The sequence below is a fragment of the Sphaerodactylus townsendi genome, linkage group LG03 (assembly GCF_021028975.2).
Source record: "Sphaerodactylus townsendi isolate TG3544 linkage group LG03, MPM_Stown_v2.3, whole genome shotgun sequence".
In the NCBI taxonomy this organism is placed as follows: Eukaryota; Metazoa; Chordata; class Lepidosauria; order Squamata; family Sphaerodactylidae; genus Sphaerodactylus; species Sphaerodactylus townsendi.
In genome coordinates this window covers 126,388,882-126,408,263 of record NC_059427.1, presented here as the reverse complement: position 1 = coordinate 126,408,263, position 19,382 = coordinate 126,388,882, and the positions used below count along the sequence as shown (strand labels likewise).

General features: G+C 41.6%; 1 protein-coding gene across 6 annotated transcripts in view; it reads left to right on the top strand.

The window, feature by feature from the left end:
* RBFOX3 (RNA binding fox-1 homolog 3) overlaps window positions 1–19,382 on the top strand; it is a 402,764-nt gene that overhangs the window by 129,366 nt on the left and 254,016 nt on the right. For 5 of the 6 annotated variants that reach the window (XM_048491464.1, XM_048491462.1, XM_048491460.1 and 2 more), the window contains exon 2: window positions 1,461–1,559. The exons of the other annotated variant lie outside the window; for it this stretch is intronic. The gene's annotated coding sequence lies outside the window, so the exon portion shown is untranslated. The remainder of the gene's footprint in view (window positions 1–1,460; window positions 1,560–19,382) is intronic. 6 annotated transcript variants of the gene reach the window in all.

Genomic DNA, 19,382 nt, shown 5'->3' with positions numbered 1-19,382 from the left:
CAGGGACATGGGTTACCCATGTCCCTCTGGCAGGTATGCCCTTGTTATGCCATGTCCCTCTGGCAGGTACGTCCCTGGTTCCTTACTAAGCAAATGGACCTTGCGCTACAAAACTGGACCATCATTTTCCTTGTCAAAGACTGCTGGGAGAGGAGATGGAAAACTGGAGGTACCTAAATGAAGGTTAGCTGTTGGGTGGGAACAAGATAAGGAAACAGGAAAAGGGGATCAATTGTGTGTGTGGGGGTTGAGTAAAAGGAAAGAAGAAATAGTGTGGGAGTGAGAGATGAGATGCCTCCTGCAAGTCCTTCTTGTATACCTTATTTTGACAGATGTGTGTATTATTTAAATATATATTATTTGGGCAACCATTAACATGCTATGATGTGTTTGATGCTGATATGTTATCATAGGACCAGTATTTACACTGTTACAAAGTTTAACACCCAGATGTGCTAGTGGTAGTCACACTGTGATTTATGAGAGTTTCTTTCCAAGTAATATGCTCTTTTGTCCACTACAATTTTTTTGTATTTTGTTTTCAACTTAACATTTCCTCCTTTTCAGATGGCAAAATACAAAGACCTGTGTGCTCAGGCAGAATAGGGTGCAGCAATGTGCATCTGTCTTTTAAGTATTAGGTACATTTGCAATTTTGTTTGTAGAAAACTAGGCATTTATACTTTCAAATTTCATAAAATCAGAGAGATAGAATTCAAGAAAAAGATACTTTGGGAAGACGAAAATATGCACAGTACTAACTTTCCTATCAGACCTAAATTATTTTATGGTTTTAAACATCCAACCTCATCATCCAACCTGATGAGGAGTTACAAAGAACTCAAAAGCTTGCACGCAGCATTTCTTTTTGGATTTTATTTTGGACCAATGTGGCTGTTGGCTGTGTCTTTCTACTTAGAGATTGGGAACAAATTGGCTTTTAAATATAACGAGCCAAATTGTTGGCTACAGGCTTCTTAATTCATTCTCTTTTAATGTGAGTTTTACATATCTTTAGAGACAACACATTAAAAAAACTTATGGACTGTAAAGATCTGAAATGACAAATTACTATAATGAGTCTACTCTACAAGTCTCTGAAATTTTTGTGGATTTGAAGGACACTTTAAAGTAGAAATTAAGTAATTTTTTTTCTGTTGGTATAATAGCAGCTTCATTTTTAGTCACAGATCTCTTCCAGTTAAAAGTTGCTGTCCTTGACCTTGTAACAAGCAAAACTGTGGCTTCATGCTTCCCCCCTACCGCCCCACCCCAGTAGATAGCATTAGTGGACATGATGAATCAGACCTCTATCTACTCTGTTTTGTGGGTCTTTCAGTGTACTTTACTATTGGAAAAAGGGAGAATGACACTTAAAATAATTGTTCTTTTCATGTCCTGTTCTTCATTCTGTATGTATGAAAACTAGGTCTAAAATTTCTTTTCTCCTTTTCTTCCAGGTGGAGGAACCTGATGGCTCTCCTTCCCAGCACAGAGTATTAGTAGCTTCGCTGAATCTTTACATCTGCTAGATCTGACACGGTTGCTTGGTGTTCTAGGTAAGAATATGGACAGAAAGAGACCCTATGGAATATCTGTGACTGGGAACAGGGGTGTACACTTACAGTGGTCCCCCAGGCCCAGACCTTCATGCTAATATTAGACTATGGAAATTTTATAGAGAGAAAAAGTAAGAAAAACCTGAGAAAGGGGATTTGGTCATGTAACTGGGCATTTGGAACCCTCTGTGGAGTTTGCTACAAAAACCTGTTTTCTTTGTCGTATATCCATGCCAACCTAAAACTTGTTGGTTCTGTTGCCTCCCATGAGGACTGTGCAATTCTCCATTGCCCCTGAAAAAAACGAGCTGAGTTTTAATTGGACAATTTCCTCTACTTTTCCCTGGGGCAGCCTATTAAGTGAAGAAATACCATTTTTATTGTAATACACGAATGCCAAGGCTTGGTCATGTGTATACTTCTAAAACACATGCCTTATTTTCTGTGCCTGCACTCTGTGCAAAGCGATGTCTGTGAAATATTAGCTATTACTTTTCCCAATGTTTTTATTTTAAAAATTTCTACTTATTGAAGCACTTCCCCACCTCCACCCCCCAGTGGCGCATTTTGCCTGGGTGAGTCAGTTCTAAAACTAAAGCTCTTAAGGAATTCACTGGCATTTTTGAATAAGTCAAACAATGAAAAGAAGTTAGAACACGTGTTCATGTTCTTCCCCTGTCCTTGTCTGTGACTTTTTATCATGATCTGTAATGTCCTACAAAAGAACATATGATCAGATCAATGGTCCATCTGACCCAGCATCCTGCGTACAGACAAATGCCACAGGAAAGCCCACAACGATGGCCTGTTGACAACACACCACACATGCAGGCTGCTTCCTGGCACTTGACACTAAGATGCACTCTGCTTCTAAAACTGGGGGGTTCCTATTCGTTATCGTGACAAATCAGCAACGACAGACCTACCTTTCATGTATCTGTTTAGTTCCCTCTTAAATCCATTTAAGTTGGTGGCCATTGCTACATGTTATAGTGATGAGGTCCGCAAGCCAACTACCCACTGAGTGGCACAGTCACAATATGCAGCAGTACATTTTTGTCAGTATCTTCCACTAGTCAGTTTCATAGGGTAACCTAGAGTTCTGTTAATAGGAAGGTAGGAGAAAAAAATTCCCTCTGTCTATATCATGCATAATTTTATAGGCTTTCATATGTCACCCCCCTCAGTTGTTGTTTTTTTCAACCAAGAAGCTAGAGACTTTAGCCTTGCCTCACAGGAATTCCACTTCCGTAGTCATTCTGGCTGTCCTTCTCTGCACTTTTACTATCTCTTTTATATTATTTTTGAGATAAGGTGACCGGAACTGTACACAATATTACACATGTGTCTGTATGAAGGGCTTGTATAAAGAGGTTACTGTAGTGGCCATTTTATTGTTGGTTTCTTTTCTCATAATCCCTAGTCTGGAATTAGCCTTAAAAAAATTACTGCTGCACACTGAGCTGACATTTTCAGGGAGTTGTCCACCATAACCCCAAGGTCCTTTTCCTGGTCTGATATCAAATCAGGCATCACTGTGCACCGCTAAAAGAAACTCTCTAAACGGGCAACACAATTGTAGATGAAGGCAAACAGGTAAACACAATTGTAGATGAAGTTCAATGTAACACTGAATGCTTCTCACGGTTCTCTTCTTTGAGACCAGTTTGGTATCATCTGCCTTAGTATGCATCTTCAGTTCCAGGTCAACATGTATTGGGGCTAAAAGCACTGAAGAAGTAGTGATGGTAACTGAAGAAGTTAGGAGGGGGAGCTGTGGGCTGTGAAGAGAGGAAAAGGCACAGAGGCAAGAAGATGTTTTGTAACTCGTGACCATTTAAAATATTGCTAAGTGTCTTCAGTCTTCAAATGCAAAGATACATTTCCATTCTCTGGGGCATCTTCTAACAACTAATACTATTTCTGTTCTCCAGCAAAAAGTCGAATTCTTTCTGGCCCTTATTTGCCCTGTTGACCTTTGTTTTTTAAACCCTTAATAGCTATTTGAGAGTCGCACCTATGCTATGTATCAATTTATTTATACTGAGACAGAGTGTATCTCTTTATTAAAGTCCCTTTTCAGCATTGTCCTGCATCCTTTGTGGACACAGTATATTGCAATGTTTTATCATTTGAGTACAATCAAATTCTTCTGTTAGTTTATCCTAGCCAGCATGAATTATGCTCAATCCCAATTACGAAATCCACACCTTTTTTTCTTAGTTCAAGGCTGCTGCTAAGTCTTTTACTCTGTTTTTGCCTGGTTTTCTTTATTGAATGGATGGACACTGAGTGAACAAATCTGTTGATTCTGAGTCTCATCCGGCTTCATGCTGCCTAAACTGCATAACCAGAATCTTGCAGAAAATATGAAACAGCAAGAATCTCACCCCTGCCCATCCCAATTAGCATGTTGTGTACTTAGTTCAAAATATATATTCAGTTCTGCATCAAGGAACCAAAATGCTGTGCTTGGATTATTGCAGCAACTTATACTGCAGGTACATTTCCATCACTCCCAAATGCTGGCTTGAATCCACCAGAAATTTTTGCAACCAGGAGGGATTTCTTTCCATGGAGTGTGATTTTCTCAACCTCCCCTATCCTGATGGAGCCCCAAATATCACTGATTTATGGTTTCGGGGCGGAGGATCAGAGGACCCCCAGGAACATCATGTGGGGAGGTCTCCAGTGGTGGGGGAGGGGGATCAATGATAATGGCTCCTTTTTCTGCTTGTATGACTCCTCCATTGCACTAAAGAAGAGTTTGGATTTATATCCCCCCTTTCTCTCCTGTAGGCTTACAAACTCCTTTCCCTGTGAGGTAGGTGGGGCTGAGAGAGCTCCAAAGAACTGTGACTAGCCCAAGGTCACCCAGCTGGCATGTGGGGGAGTGCACAGGCAAATCTGAATTCCCCAGATAAGCCTCCACAGCTCAGGCTGCAGAGCGGGGAATCAAATCCAGTTCCTCCAGGTTAGAATGCACCTGCTCTTAACCACTACGCCACTGCTGCTCAGTAAATCTCTCCTATTCTAACCTGATTTGTAAAAATATTCATTTTATTTGTTTTAACTTTCTTTGCTGTTTGTTCTTACTTTTTTATTATCAGGGTAGGGAAGAAACAAGGGTTCACCTGTAGTGCAACTTGTTCCACATATCCCTTTGTCTATGATGTCTGTCTGGATGTACAACTTGCTTGAAAGGTGATGTATGCATGTCACTTCCCAGCATGTCACTTCCCAGCAGGGCCATATTTACATTTTTAAAGGCAGGCAAAAGTACAAAATGATACTTCCCATATATTATATACATATTTTCTCTATATCCTATAAGATAAACATATATAATCAACAACTCTTTTTAATGATATAATAAATTATGTTCATCTCTATGAACAGTTAACAAAGAATTACACTTTCACATTAATTTTTCTATCTGTAGTGTTTGACTACTCCCTCTGCCTCCCTGCACACATAAAAACCCAACCCAAAGATAAAGTTTTTCAGTCTGGCTTTTTCTGGACACTTAAAAAAAATACATCACATATAATTCTGCCATGGAAAACATCAAACATGTGCCATGCTCTTTTGCAGCCTGATGAAATACAGTACAGCCTAAGAAAGGCTTCATCTGGTAATTATGCTTCTAGAAACTAAAATGACTAAGCTGAAACTACTGTACTTTAGTCATTGAAAAAGTCGCACTGGAAAAGACAATAATGCTAGGGAAAGAGAAAGACCCACCACAAGTCTGTCCTTTTCCCTTCTCTGCCATTCTACTCCAGGATGCTCAAGGGCTTGCAGCACCTTAGCATAAGGCACGGGGACAGGAACCGCATTCTAAACCATTAACCGTCACCAGCCCGCCCCCCCCAAAGCCTGTTCTCTTTCTGTGACTATTTAGTATGTGCCAAACATGCCTCCACCCCCAAAGTCTTGCATACACAAAACCTATCACAGCCACAGTCAGCATGTGGTCCTTGAAAGAGGAGGGTGGGAAGACAAGGAATTGGGAAGTCCTGCAGATGGGAATGGGGCATGTGTGCTGCAGACCAGGCCATCTCTTCTGGGTGATTGAACCTCCCCCACTTTCTTTGTCATTTAGCCTTTATTTGGCATAAACAGTATAAAAAGTATAAAATCACATCTAAATCGCATCAAAATACAAACTTGCAACATATAACAAATTAAGTTGATTCATATATACTGTTGCTTGTGGGATATTTCCAGCAGAAAGTTCGCAGCCATTTTACAGAATGTAGCATCAGAATTATTTAATAAGAACAATAGTCTGCTTAGTTCATCCAGCTCGCTAGGTATCATAGAAAGCAACCTGGAGTATTTGACTCTAATACTTGCCGATTTAGGACAACGGAATAATTGGTGAGTTAATGTTTCTAATTGATTTGCACCACATGAACACACCCTTTTGCACATTTCTAGGTTGTTATATCTACCTCGTAGTATGGCAGAAGGGAAAACATTGAAGCGAGCGAGTGAAAAAACTCTTCTCTGATCCGGATTGGTCAGATGATACAGATAGGAGGCCATTCTGTTATGTTGCAAGGGGATCGATAGATGCAAAGGTGAACAAGTCTTCCTCGCTGCCAGAGTTAAACAGTTCCATTCTCTCACCAACAACCTTTGTTTCAATAATCTATACGACTCTGAACAAGTTAAAGGATTAGAAGGGAGTCAAGGGGTACACCAATTGACTCGATCTCCCTCTCTATCAGCGAGAACCATGAATTACTCTGGGTATCTGATAGTATTAGGTGAACCAGAGAGTGCCCATTATGTGTATAATGCAAGTGCAGCCAAAATTTAAAGGCTCTCGACCAAGCCCTGTAGACCAATGAATTTTGGCCCAGTTCTAAGCAGAGAGCCGCATAACATACGCAATTTGGAAGGCCCATGATTTCTGAAAAAATTTTGATTGAACCATATTCAAAGAGTCATCCACTGCGTTCAACCAAATGGGAACACCATATAGCAACTGAGCTTCTATTTTTGAATTAAAAACTTTGACTGCTGCTGGAACAAGGGCATGGCCCTTTCCATAATAGAAGCGCACAATGGCATGAAAGCTGTTAGTAGCTGCTGCCATAGCAGCTTTATGGGGTAACCAGGAGTGATTATAGGAGAAAATTATTCCCAGGTATCTATATCGACTGACCTGCTCTACTGGCACCGTGTTAATTGCCCATTTGTGCTTTTATGGCGTTTGGCAAAACTAAAATCTTGGTTTTTAGGTAGTTGATAACAAGGCCATTGTCTACACAGTATTCTCCACACCTATTCAGCAGTCTATTAAGTCCGACCTTAGAGCGGGATAAAAGGACAGTGTCGTCGGCATATAGCAGTATTGAAATATGCCTTGTCCCTAGTTTGGGAGCATGGCCATTGATTCCCGTTAAGGCTGATGGTAAGTTCGGCCTCAGGAAAAGGTTGAAAAGAGGTTGGCGCTTAGTACACATCCCTTGCCTAACACCATTATACGTTGGAATAGAATCTGTAATTAGACCTCTCGCCAAAGTACTCTTAACCTCTACAGTTTGTATCAGTGTAGAGTTGCACTTATCAGATAGAGGAGTTTATTTATCTATTTCCCCTGTGTAGGTGATCAATTTAGCCCAGAGACGGATTCTCTTGATATTGTGTCAAAGGCTGCTCTTCAGGTCAATGAAGGCAGCATAAAGTCTAAGCATCTTGGACCTCTAGTGTATTTGGTAACAAGGTCTGCTGCACAAAAGAAGCATTGCATGATCTAAATGTCTAGATTTCCCCCTTGTGAAGCCTATATTTTGTTCAGGACCAATGATGTTCTGCATTGGATTGACCCAGGTTTGAAGTTTGGATAATAGTGTTTTGGCATACCGGAACAACTGAGATTAAACTAATTGGGCGATAGTTGGCAGGATCTGACCGGATCATGCTTCTTGTGGATAGGCACAATACCGACTGCAGACAGCCAAGACTTGTAGGAATGTGGCCTGAGTCATTAATTTGAAGAGAATGATTTTGCCAATAGGGGAGCCCACCAGTCAACATGTGACTTTAACATCTCAGGGGAAATTAAGTCTGGACCAGAGGCTTTACGGGATTTCATTCCGGATATTAAGTTCACAACTTCCTGTGTTGCGACAGGTGGCCATTTAGGAGTATCCAACTTTGGAAAGAATTGAAAGCTAAAGGTGGTCTCCTCCTTTTGAAATAATCTCGCATAATACTCTGTCCAAACCTCTGGTGGAACAGAAGGGAACGTCTCTGATTTTGTAGGATTTAACCGATTAGTCATAATCCAGAACCGTCTAAAGTCGTTAGATATTATGGCTTGGTAAAGATGATCCCATTCCTGATTTGCGTACTGGATCTGTTTCTCTTTCATTAAGGCATTTAACATGGTTTTATGTTGAGTTAACTGGCTCCACACTGTCGGATTCCTAAATTCCTTAAACTGTTGATAAAGTAAACGGATCCCCCACTTTCTAGCAGCATCCTAACCAGGGGGATGGGGCTCACACACTGCAAAACAAGCCATCTCTTCTGTGCAGTTGAGCCTCTTCCACTTCCTGTTGCTGCCTCCTCTCTGGCCACCACCCTGGATTACCTGCCCCCCTCCCTCACTGATCCGGCCCTGCTTTCCAACATTCTGACGCAGTCTCCCATCATAATCTAGTGTGATTAAGAAAGGGTGGAACTATGCAGCTAGGAAAAAAAAGTTTGATGTTTTTGTCGAGGTTACTGGAAAACAGGTTTTGCTTGCATTCTAGAACTGTGCCTGGATCGCTGCTTTCTACCATATAAGTGAATGGCTGTCATTCATTCCATTAGGGGAAATTACCCAGTTTCTCCCCAAAAGTGGGTGACCTGCTGTCATTTATGAGGATCTTGGCTGTGGGTGACTTTGCACAGAGAACACAGTGACTTGTAGTTGCTCTCTTTTCTGAGGGGTGCCCCTGTGAATCACAAAACCTTTTGCAACCCTCCCACCATGTGTCATTGATGGGCATTTTTCTAGTCCTCAGGCTCCTTTTCAGTTTGCAGTTATTGAACATGGCAGTACGTACTTGAATGGGACACTGAATTGTCAGCTTTGAGAATATGATACATTTAAAGAATCTTCTACATACCTCCAGAGGTTCAAGGAAGGCATTACTGAGGATCCCAGGAAGTAAAAAGGTTTATGTGAAAAGCCAGAGAAAGGTTTATTTCTGTTTGGATTAAGAAACTGATGCCTAGGAGAGGGCATATGGAAGGTTTTTTTTTTAAAGGTATGCTAATTTGCTCAACACAATATAATTTCCACACTCCTCTATGTGTACTCTGTGTACTCAGGGCGCCATTTCACACCAAAACCAGCACAAGTCAAGTTGTGCTGGTTTTGATGTGGAATGGCTTTTTGAACACCTACAGAGCAGCATGGCAGCTATGTTGTGTTAAGCAAATTAGCATCCATTTTCTTCCTGTCACTGGTTATGGTTTGGAAGGGACTAAGTGGTTGATTTGCCACAGGCTTTTTCCCATTGGGGAGCAGTGTGTGGAACTTGAATGACTGGAAAACAGAAGTACAAGTCCTATCAGGTTTTAAAAGATTGATTATAAATATTAAAACACAATATATTTGGCTGAGGAGTGAATAGGCAGTAACAACGAAATATGATTAAAGCATGCAATGTAGGGATGGAAAAGTACATTTATTATGCCATATTACTGACCTGACATTTTTGAAATAATCCAGGAAGCATGTGTGTATTGCGGGGGGTATTTTGTCAGAATCCTCACCTAGTTGTGCTCTGGTTTGAGCAGCTATAACATAAAGTACTGTGCTTTCCTCAGTCTTTTTCTTGACAGTCATGAAGGCGGGGAGCATACTTTTTAAAAAAAGGAAACTGATTTCGTACTGCCAAGCACTGGTGTTTAGAATACCAAGAGCTCTGCTCTGAGAGAAACATGCCAGACTGTGTTGTGCTACTTGCCTATCTGGTCCACGATAGCTTTTCACCCTTGGGGCAGCAGCATGAGGTTAGTGATTATGTTTGTCTTACCAACGCCCGACCAAACCTGTCGCCTGCAGCTGCGTTGCAAGCATTAAAAACCTCAGTCTGCTGCACATGGCACTCTTTCTTCCCACCAAGCATTGGCTGCGTTCTGCTCTAGTCTTTTGTTGCTCCCAAGTGCATGCTCTGAAATCATAAAATAAGGAACATGATTCCCCCCTCCAGAACCTTCATTTCTCCACTGGGGGCAGAGGTCGTCCTGAGAGAAGGATTAAAGAGAAGCCTTGTCTTTCTGAAGAGGCGGCACAGCCGTATTTCCCTGGCTGCATTAATCAGTCTCAAGGAAGCCAAGCTCACAGCATCACCTTGAAGCTTCTTCAGAGTCTTTTGAAAAAACTCTGGGTGGAAGATACTGCTCTTTGCGAAGGGGGGAGGGTTAAAGGGACCAATCGCGCTGGTTTTAAGCAGGCGTAGTGTGGGCAGATATTATGCAAGCTTCCCACACATCTGCCAGTACACCTTTATTCTGTAGCATTAGTGTTTCCTGGGTTTTTCCACATCCAGTTCTTCACCCAGTCTCTCTTGAGACTTGTCATGTCCTCTGTCGTTCTAGATGGGCCTCTAAATGGTCAGGTCTATTATTGTCCCTTGGACCTCATCTGCCATAGTCTTTTTGGGGTATGTATTTTATGCTTTTATTTGCCATTAAGAATGGTCTTCTATTTGCCATTCAAAAAAAATGGAGAGGGGGAGGGGGTTTAGAGAGATGTTGTTTTTAAACTTTGCTCAAAGGGGTATGTTTCTTATTTAATCTGTATGGAAATAGGCCTGCAGACACATTCATCTTACCCTGGGCCCTTAAACATTTTGATGCCTTTGCTTTTAGCTTTGTCAGGTAAAATGAGTAGGGTTGAGAGGACTTAACCGTCAGTGAAATTCTTCAGCTGTGTATTTGGAGGTGCAAGGGTGCTTGACTTGTTCTGTAGAGTGCTGGGGCCAGCAAGGTCTATCTCTCTGACTCAACGTGGAATGGATTTAGTTTTTGGAATAACTGAAGAAACCATCATCCATCAATGGCAGCAGTGCTGTGCTAGGGAAGCTTGGAAAGCATTATTTAGTCATATGGTGCTACTGAATTGAAGAACTGAAGACTGTACTTAGCAGAATAGCATGCCTCTTCACCATACAATGTTAGAATATGTCTGCGATCTAAGATGGTTAAGTTCAGTGTCATTGTGCAGAGATAAATAGCTGGAGTTGATTTCCTTTGAATGTTGAGAAAAAATATCTGTTGTGGGAGTTAGGGTGCTAACTTTGAAGACTTTATGGTGGTCATTTTAGAACATCATTCCTGGGATCTGTCTAAAATCAGACCAGCTTAATGCTGATAGAGCATTTAAGCAGTGCATGCCATCTTGCCCCTGCTTGTGATCTACATTTTTGTAATTGTGTGATGTATTTGAGAATGACTGAAGTATGTGGTTGAGTGTCAGGTATGGTGGCCTAGCAGTCAGTGGAAATCTTCTCAGGTAGTGGAGCAGGCCAAGAAACAGGAAGTTGGACATCTGAAGAAACCTCTCGCTCTGCTTTTGAATGACAGGTTGCATATGAGGAGGAGCTAGGCCAGCATGAGCCGCTTTATAGTACCAAGTGGGACTATATTGGCTTCTTGTTTCATCTGATCCTGGTTGGAAGTGAAGCTGCACTATCATTTGCTCCTGCCATCTGTATCAATCACATTGCTGCAGCCCAGCTGGTATGAGGCCTATAGCGGGCTAATTTGATGCACTAGCAAGTCAGGCATTGAGGATTTGCTGTCAGAGAATACACACCATCTGAAACCCTTTGTCCCTTATGCTGTAGAGAAGTATGGAAGAGGGAATATGTTTCTTTAGTTGAGGAGTCCATAAAAATGGAACATTTATTGTAGCACAGTCACATTTAGTGGATGTTTGGCTGGGATGGCAGAGCCATAGTGCTATAAGAAACACACCAACATCCTTTTCTAGCAATGGGATTCTGTCCTTGATAACTGTGTGAGCTGACAGGCAAAGGGAGAGTGAGCACATATAGAGCAATAAAGTAGAGAGTCAGCATGATCTAGTAGTTAGGAGCGGTGGACTCTAATCTAGAGAACTGGGTTTGATTCCCCACTCTTCCACATAAGCTGCAAACACTTATCTGGTTCTCATCCAGTGGTGTAATGGTTTAGTGGACTCTAATCTGGAGAACAGAGTTTACTTCTCCACATGAGTCGGGACTGTTATCTGGTGGATTTATATCCCCACTCCTATACATGAAGCCTGCTTGGTGACCTTGGGCTAGTCATAGTTCTTTGAGAACTCTCTCAGCTCCACCTACCTCACAAGGTGTCTGTTGTGGGGAGAGGAAGGGAAGGAATTTGTAAGCCAGTTTGAGACTTTTTGCAGGAGAGAAAAGCAAGGTATAAATTCAAACTCTTATCTTCAAACTTTTAGTCTAAAGTAGTTACTCTGCAAGTTTACTTTTTGGCCTCTTAGAAAGTACCATGAGATTATGAAGTGGGGCCAAGCAGGGCAGTTTCAGGACAGATGATGTGTGCTGCTGACCTTTATGATACTGCTCGCCCATCATTGTTTGATGATGCATACAGTGTTGGGTTGCCACTCTTGCCAGTTTGACACATCCACTTTTTAATTTATGCATATTTTGGAAATGTTCCAAAAGTCACCTGCCCACAAATACACAATGAGTAACACAAAAAACAAAAGATGAAAAGGGCAGGATAATCAAAACACTGAAACAATTGTCTGGTCTTAAACTATTTTCCGTTTGCATGCAAGCACTGAGGTTTCTCCAAGTCTAGGCTTCCTCTGCCATTATGTTCACCTTGTATCATGGAAATTCCTATTATTAATAATTGTTGGGGATCCTTGGGTTCTAGAACTTTCAGCTTCAGGCAGGGATTTGGGGTGCTTTGTGTGAAATAGAACCCTGGAGCTAGAGGCCTGCAATATCAGGAGGGAACGCAATGTAATTTGGTATCTGCAAGCATACTCCTTGTCATTGCTAAATCCTTTTGGGAAAGAAATGCTTTTTAGGGAAAGAACTGGCAAAAGGCAATGGAGCAACATCCAAGAGGGGAGCCCTCAAGGTACTTTTGTTCCAATGAGTAGGAGTCTTTAGATCCGCTTAGACATAAAAGGCAGCACAGTTCCATTCCCAAAGTCTCAGCTGAAAGGGGGAGAGAGAAATGAGGCTGCAAAGGGAGGAAGGGAGGTCATTAAAAATGGCATCTCGAAACCAGGATGGGCCTTTCTCCTCCCCCTCCTCATCCAGCCCTAGGAAATAAATTGGGTCAGACTTGAAAGTGAGTTTCCTTGCTGTGGATTTAATTTTAGCTCTTGCAGACTAGTTATCGTATCGTAAATGCCAGGCAATTTTTAGGAAACATGCCCAGCGAGGCTTAGCTGCTGTGTAACAAGATTTGTGTCTATTTCCTGTGGTAGCATGCTTTCAGTAAACAATTGTGGGTTCCCAGGAGTCTGCAGGAAGGTTGGGACGGGATAAAAGGAAGCAGCCAGCTCTCTGTCTGTCCTTCAGCTTTTGGGTGAAGCGCTGTCCATGGTATTGCTTGTGTGCCCCGTGCCCTGGATGCCAGACTGGCAGTGAACAAGAACTGATGTGTTGACATTCTTACCTGTGGAGTCAAAAACAGAAAGCTGTTACAGAAAGCTGACCATAAGCTCCTGCTTGATTCTCAAGATTCTTCTCCTCATGGTGATCTCACAAACACAAGAAATGAGGCACCGGTTTAGATCTGTGGTTTGCATAGAAGAATCTTCCATCTGTGCCAGTAGACCTTGGCAGTGCTTTCAAGGAAGATGTAGAAGGGAAACCACAGCATCAGGATAGTCTTGTTTTTACAGTGGAGATTCAAGTATTTTGTCAGATGGCAGCTCCGAATACCTTTTTGCTATAACGGGGCTTTGGCTGATTTGTTGTGGTCGTGCTTAAAAGGAATGTTTTGCTATGTTAGATGTGTTGCTTCCTCATAAATCCTTGTTCATGCGCCCTTCTCTTGGAAATTCCCTCTAGCAACATCCTAAAGACATTATTAGCTTAGCATTACGCTCCGTCTTAACCACCCCATCATCACTGATTTGATTGAAAAGTATTTTACTTTGGGCAGTCTTTTGCTGTGACAGGGATGATGGCAGGGGCTGTAACTATCAACATTGCTCTCTTCCCCCTTTCTCCTGTGTCTTGCTTTTCCTGTTAAATCTGTCCAATTAGTGTCTATTAGTCACTCAGTGTGTTAAAGCATTAAGAACAATTAAGGGTGTGAAGAGTTTCCAGATGCAGTAATGTTAAGCACAGGAGCTGGCAGGCTGCTGTCTAATCCCATATGCAAGCAGTTGTTGGAGAGAAGGAAAGAACATAGGCTGTGGGATAGACCTGGATACTGACAGAATGGGGATTTCTTATCAGCATTTTACCTGCCATCTTAGACCATGGCAAGCAAAAACTAACTGGCGTTTTGGTAGTTTACTGGCCAGTTCCCCACATTATGCATTGAACTTGCAATTTATTTATTGTACCAGCTGAAGGCCATAACAGTGTAAACTAACAGAAGAATGACTCCTGGTTACAGCATCAATTATGTATCAGATGAAGATCCCTTGACTTGAAAATTACGATGTTCAGGTTGGACCAAGTACTTGTACACTGAAACCTATTTAGGATGGTCCTTTGGCTGAACATCTTTAACTATTAGAATCAAGCCAAGTAGCAACTTCAATCATTAGATCCCGTGTGTAAAATACAGCATATCACTTTCACTGCTGGCATCCCAGTGCTACTTAAAAATATGCACAGCTGCTCTAGAATATACTGATGTGTTTAGACACTGTACCATTCTGGACATGGATGTGAGGCTGATTTCCTTCAGTATGTAGCATCCCAATTGAAAATTCATGCTAAAATTATATTTATGAAATATTCTGGCGCAGAGGTACACAAAGTTTACAACATTTCAGGCTCAAACCTGGGTGCATTTCCCATTGTAGTTTGTTGGTGGGGTCATAGAGAGTGAAAATTTTCTGTCATACCACTTCAATGCATCAGGCTGTGGTTGCTGTTTGTAGCAGGTGGCGCTGCCTTACTCTAGCGTGTTGTCATTCTGCTTCAGGTTATGGTGTGATACCAACATGATAACCATCTTGTTCCATCCAAAATCTGATTTGTTTGTGCACTGAATCATAGCATCAAACTGCAGTTGTGTTTTGTGCTCCAGTTGTAGCAGCAGTTCTCATTCTTTGTCAACCCAGGGGTCCATCATTTTGATTAAAGGTTTTGCAGCTCTTTCAAGCCCTTCTCTCCAACTCACCTGACCAGTACCCTTTATAGATATGCAGTGAATCTCCTCCCTTAAAGTATGCAGCAAGCCTCCATCTTGAAATGATATAGTATCACCCATATCATATATAAGCTAAAAGCAAGTGAAATATCAGTTGCTGACCTAAAAGGTTAGGTGACTCAGTGGGGCTGCAACTTTTAAAGACCCTGTTTCAGATTCAAGGAGGTAGGTAAGGGAGGGTTCTCGGGTTCAACCCCCCCATTCATGTCCGAAGCTCCGCCCCTCCGTTTGTGGGTTTTAAAAACATTTTTAGTGTTTTTTCGGTTTTTGGCCTGCAGGGGGTGCATTGTTTGGGCTAGCAGCACCAAACTGTCAGGGATTGTTTGGGGGACTCTCCTGATGATACTACCTGGGGGCAGCTGGTGGGGGGCAGGGGAGGGGAGGGCAGAGGAGTCTGCCGTCCCTGGCCTTGGAGAACTGCTTTTATAAGCGCTAGGCCAGAGGCGGGGCTTGGGGAGGTGTGGCCATGCCCTAGGAGCAGGTGGGAGTGTGGCCCTCCCAACCCCCCCCTAAAAATCTATACCTACATCCCTGTTCAGATTCAGTTCATTCTCACCCTTTTATTGTAAAGAACTTTGTGCTTGAGATGACAAGAAGCTTCCTTATTGGCTAATAAATTTTCTCCAGATGCTGGCAAAATAGAGGTGGGAAGGTGCATTAAAATATGCAGAGCTGTACATAGAAATAAAAGACCAGCAGTGCACAAAACCAGAACTTTATTCAGTTGAAAGCCAAGGGAAAACAGTGGCATCTTTTTATCTCCATGGTGCATTGGAAAGTATCTAAAATATCTGATGACTGTACATTCTTGTCCACTCAGGCAATTAGATTTCCTGGCAAGGCATGTTTCTGGCTTGTGCTGTGAAATGGAAGCTAGGTGACTGTAAGCATCAGCAGCTCTAGGAGCTGCCCCCCTTTGAAAGACAGGGAGGCAATTCCTTCCCTCCAAGTGTAGCATCCTTGCCTCCATTCATAGGAAACTGAGAAGGCTTCTGCAATGGGCAGCTTCATTCTAAGGAGTTGTCCCAGTCATAGAACCCTGCAGGGAGTTCGAATAGAATTCCAAGGATGACAGTTGAAAACTAACAGTTGGAGGAGAGAAAGATTAACGGACAAATTTGAAGACAGCTGAGTGAACTGAAAGTTGTCTGTAAAGGATTCTCCCTGGGAGTGAGAGGAACACACATTGGTTTTAGGATCAAGAACGATCTATAACCAGTTATAATGAGCAATAGCTCTGCTGTAGAGAGGGTGATCTCAAAGTGTTGTATGGGAAATAACTAAGGAAAAAAGTGATCCCTGGCCAACTGAAAGAAGTAAACTGTGGAAGTGTGTATATTTTCCTAACTTCTCCTAATTAAGAGCTATTGGCTTATGAGTGTGACACAAAGCAGTAACTGCCAAGGAAAATCAGCCACAGTACATAATAGATGGATGAACACTTTTAACATCTTGAAATACAAAGTAGTTACATCTTGAAATACAAAATATGTCTTGTATATTTCTATAGGAAGTTCCTCGTCCTTGTTTTTCTGTTACAGTCCAAGTTCATTTAATGGCACATCCTAACTTATACCATCCCCTAAGTGGAGAAAAATAAAACCTGTTCAAGTTTTACTTTCATAGTTCATTCAGATGAATTCAAGTTTACAGTATATGTAGCTTATACATTGTTCCCTTTTAATTGTACTTCAGCATCTACTGATGACACTTGGATTCAGCCAAGAAATTGCTGCAACTTACCCAGTGCAGTGGGTCCCAGTGCATCCTTCAGGAATTGATTTTTAGATGCAGTTTTATTCTTTGTTTAGTAGTTTCCATGGGAGGACTAGGGTTAAAGACTCCTTTAATAGGATTAATGTGATTTTTAATTTTAGTATATTACTTGCAGTATGTAATAGAGGAATACCTCGTCTGTCTCCGACTTTTCATCCAAGCACCACAGATCTGTTTGTGGCAATTATCCCATTTATTTCCTGGGAACCTACTCTGTAAAGTGAATTAGTCTGAGAGATAATAACTGGCGCAAACTTACTTGGAAAGTTTCCTGCAGTGCTTTGAACCCAGGTTCCTATTGTCCAACTCAGACAGCCTCTGTCTATTCTTTTATACTTAGACTAGTTAAAAATAATTTTCTTGGAAATTAGGTCTTCCTTGTCAATGAGATAGCAGATGAGCTTTTTTCTTACAAAAAAGTTGGAAAGTTGTCTTCAAAGGCAGCCAGGGAAGATGGAGTGCTTGAGCATGGGACATAAATTTTTTAGTGTTAGAAAAAGGTGTACAAGTGTTTCCTATTTTGGGGTACTTTAACAGTAGCTAGTTTGGGTTTCTGCCTACTATCCTGTGTGTTCAAAGAATTGGGAGTGGGGATGGAGGAGGCTTTTAGAACTTCTGAAAAACTCTCTGGGGTCAAAACCCATGACACTCAGGCAGATGGTGTGAATGATTTTTTTAATGACCTTGTTGTTGTGCTAAGCAGTTCCCTCACTTGCAGAGTAAAGACAGGTGGACTGTTGCTGGAAGCGAGCCATAGAATTACAATCTGCTGCTGCTGCCAGGAATTCACCACCTAACTTGTGCCAAAAGAGGGGTGGTGGGTGGTAGCAGAGGAAGAAATTGTAAGAGGGAGCCAGAGGCTTAACAACTGTTATGTAATGGGCAATTAAAAATGCAATGTACTTTCCCCCCTCATTATCCCAAGAATTTTTGTACCACTGTATACAACTTTGTTTTGTTTTTGGAGGAGACAGTGGAACTTCCTAGCTTACTTTTATTTAAGAAAGAATATATCCTGCACAACAGAGACCATTATAGGGAACAACCAAATTGCTCAGTAGTAGGATCCTCTGTCCTATCAATTTTGCTGTAGGGAGCAAGAGATACCATTCTAGATTCTGGAATCTAAGATTCCAAATGAGTGCTTTGTTTTTGTTTTGTTTTTTTTTAAGCTGCCAAGTGATCCACTGAGCCTGGATCTTGATGCAGTTTGGACCTCTAGCGATTAATTGGATGGTTTGGAAAATGGGAGGGCTTGCAAAATCAATTAGCTTGTTTTCATGTGTGGGAAAGGGAATGCTGTGATCCTTCTGTCTTCAGCTAGTATGCTTTGCTAGGGGCTTGCTGAGGTGATACATCCCTGGCATGGGAAATGCTTGTAGCATCTGAGAAATGGCAGTTACTTAACATGCAGCTAGTGTTGTGCTCAGAGAAATTTAGATGTAATTTTGTGTGTATGTGTGTGTGCGTATTCGCATGTAAATGTGGGTAGGTGCTGTCCTGATTGATGGCAATTAGCATTTTCTAACAGTAACAGATGTTCAGATTGCCAGGAGGCTGGTACCTAATGCCCACGCCACCATCTGTTTCACTGGGCACTGCCACAGGAATCATTGCTATCAATTCTGAAATGTGTCTGAAGAGTCCTTGTTGGGGCGTACTGAAGAGTCCTAAGTGAATCTGTGTATGCATTTGGAGAAAAAGAAGAATGATGCTTAACAGTAGTAAAGGTCCTCTCAGGCTTGTAACTACTTGGTCCAGCTTATTATGGGATTGAGTTTTTCCATCTGAGAAACCATCTTTGGATATTGAGTAAGCAGTGAATGACTGCACAGGATGCAGGATGCATACTTCAGTTTGTGGATGGGGTAGTTGCATTTGACCTTTGCTTTGGTACACACAGATTGTTGGTGGAAGGCATAGCATAGCATAGCATGTTTCCCACACAGAAGTTTGTCAACTAGCATTTTTTGTCAACCAACACTTTGCCAATTATAAAATGCAGGGAGTCCAGCTGTCACAGCTGAGAATTATCAGAGCCTCCCCCCCCCAAGTCAGCAGCATGCTGGGCTAAATGATTACTCAGTACAGATTGTAAACATGCCCCCAAGACCAGCAAATCCAAGATATTTTCCTTTCCTCCTTCAGTCAGTTGCATCCTTAATTTGATTTTAAATAATCAGAGAGATTATGGCTTTTAATGTTAATATCTTTCCCCTTGGTACTTTATTACTTATTTTATTGATTTGCAGTTGATATATTATATAAAAGGGTAACATCCAAATTATCTTGTGAAGAATTACATGAAGGTCTTCTAGACCAGCAATATATTGATAATTGCTGGGACCAGCAATATATTGCGATGCATATTTTAAAAAACTGATAGCTATGCACATGCAAGGCTGAGAAGTGAACTAGTGATTATTATTCAAGAAAAATCTGATAACAGTTGTCACTGATGCTTCCTGGAAAATACTAGTTCAGTACTTTACAGACATTCAACAGTAGAAAAAGACCAGGGAGTAGGGAAATCTTTAACCAGAGTACTTATGACCATCCCATTTCCAAAAGAGATCTAATTTGTTTGTTTATACCCCTTAGTTGGGCTAAGGGCAGTTTCCAAAAGAAACACAACAGTGTAATAAAACT